Consider the following 2,804-nt stretch of genomic DNA (forward strand, 5'->3'; position numbering starts at 1 on the left):
AGCTAAACATGGAAAAATATTCATGCAAAAGGTTCGATTTGAAATATTTGTAGCATGAAACAATTTATGTCTAAGTGGCTTATTTTTATGTATACAAGGAAACAAATGCAAATTCTTGAAGTTTTGTATCTTGAAAATAAAATTTTCATTTTCGGAAAAAAAAAACAAATGACATCCTATTTTTTGCACAACATTGCATACCTAGGACTTTTAGTGACATTAAAATTAGGTCTCAAAAAATGGTAGGACCTTAGCCCTCCGTTGACTCAAATTTATAGTTAAGCCCATGTAAACACTTGTCATTTGTTTCGGAGCGGGTTCAGGATATTTAGGTCATGATGTAACACACGATGTATTGTTTCACTTGTCAAGGCGTCCCCAGAGATTTCCCATGAATTCTGTAAAATATATCGTCTTCCCAAGATTAGCATCAGAATGCTGTGCCAGTATCCGTTTTTGTTTAACCACCGACGGCGGACATTTACATTACTTATTTTCAACGATGCTATGTCAATCTAATAAAATTCAACCCAAAAGCAGTGTAACAACGGTAAGTAGTATTAACGCTGTTGGTAAACCCAACTAACTGATCGCCGACGTCGAGTACTTACAACTCTATATTGACTATAAGCATCGTTGAAATTTTATGTTTTGACAAAGTATATGTAATTTGTATGCAGACTATTGACCGGTAAACGATAATAATACTACGTACAAGACCCTTTCACGCGGTTTCGAGTGCGTGACCGAAATGAAAACGGTTTTGTTCGTATCTGAATACGTTAAACTTCAAAAGTCCCGCACATTGACGGTTAGCATACAAGACGTGGTACTAGATAGGTTTGAGTTGGACGTAGTTGAAGAAACAATAGCTAAGATATAATAATTGTACGGCGAGTACTGAAAAATTATTTTATACATTGCAATCACGAAAGTATTAACCTTACAAATGATTGAAAAATATTTGATATTGGTCAACCAACTTACTAGATACGATAAAAATTGTTGAAACCTAAATCGTATCGGTTTCTGCTTATGTTAACTTCAAACGTTGAGTTCCGGTAAAAAAAGTCCATAATATTGTGAAAAATTTGTAGAATCAAAACTCTTTCATGTACCTGTTTTGCCTATACAACGCGCCGTCTTAAAATATATGTATTATTTTATGGTACGGTATGCAATAAAATTCGTAAAATGTACTTTCATTGTACTGAAGTTCACAAGTATTCACCAGCGCATAACATATAATATGCGGAGGTGAACGACATTTTTACATAAAATGAAATTAGTTTTTTGAGGGGATAATTATATTATTTTACTCTCCTACCAGAAAAAGTAAAAAAATATCAAAAATAAAATTGTGGTATAGTATTGTTAATAGTATTATTCAGCATATTATATATTTAAGATTACCTACAAAAAAACTTACATTTAGTAGTATCAAATTTTCAACTGAAAAACATACACAACAATCATACATTTCTTAAAGAAAAACGCAGTAATTAACAATTCATATAATTAAAAGCAGTAAGAACACTGCAGTAGCTACGTTTACCATAAGAATCAAAAAGGTATACTCAAAATCTAATGTTAAACAAAACAATGAAAATACACACATTTAATTTTTCGGCAATTTACGTAATTATGAGTTTTTGAATTAGAACGATATTTGAACATATGAAAATTTGATACCTATGCTAAGCAATTTTGGATATATCAGGTATATAAGTGTCCAGTAATTAAGGAATTGGATTTCTAATATTCTCATTTTTCGTAGCGATTGACCTGTTTCCTTACTTACTGATCACTCCATATAACATACTATACTAAAAACGTAATACAAATTAATTATAATCATACATTTTAAAAAGGTATCTACAAAATTACATAAAAGTTTTTTGTAGTGATTAAAATTACTATCTTCGACAAAGTACATAAATTTATTCTCTTTAAATTGTTGTTTAAAAATTTTACAACATTTTCAGTTAATCAAAAGAAATTAAAAAGACACAATATTGTTTATTTATTCAGTTCATTAACAACAAATAAAAACAGTATATGAAATAGCAACATAATATTAGAACAAAACATACAAAATGTATAAATATTTTACTATATATATGAGTTATTGCATAGTTTTAATAGAACATTTTTAAAAAAAATTATTATTTTTTTGATACATATAAATAAAGGAGCTTTTTTACTTGCATATATATGATTGATAGATAAACTAAAACAAACACCCAATTAAGTTATCTTCTTTGAAATTAACTTTTCCAATGCGTGATTCCTCCATTTTTTAACAGTAATAATATCTTTATCTGTTGCACCGATTTGTTTTTGAATATACTTAAATGCAATATTTAATACTAAAGCTCAATATTTATGATCAATTTTTTGGGTAATCATTTATTGAACTTTTTTTTTACATTCATAAGAAGCTAGCAAGAAAAAGTAGTTAGACTCAGAGCTATACAATTAAAAACTGCAAAACAAAATATAAGGAAAATTATTTTTAAATAATAATTTCATTCACAAAAACTTAAATAGCCTGTATACTATTTAAAGTAGCCTTTATACCAAAATATATATTTGTGTTCGAAATTATATAAAATAATTTTAATAAATTAAAAATATTTTAAACTCGTTTATATTATTATATACAGAGTGGAATAGATCTATTTGACAACTCGCATTACTTATGATCTACATAACATTTTACACTTTTTAGCTTCGATGCGAAGCTGAGAAGGTATTGGTTTTACTAAGATGTGTTTTTTTTTTTTTTTTTTTTTTTTTTTTTT

The sequence above is a fragment of the Daktulosphaira vitifoliae genome, unplaced genomic scaffold, assembly GCF_025091365.1.
Source record: "Daktulosphaira vitifoliae isolate Bord-2020 unplaced genomic scaffold, ASM2509136v1 Scaffold_3, whole genome shotgun sequence".
Taxonomy (NCBI): domain Eukaryota; kingdom Metazoa; phylum Arthropoda; class Insecta; order Hemiptera; family Phylloxeridae; genus Daktulosphaira; species Daktulosphaira vitifoliae.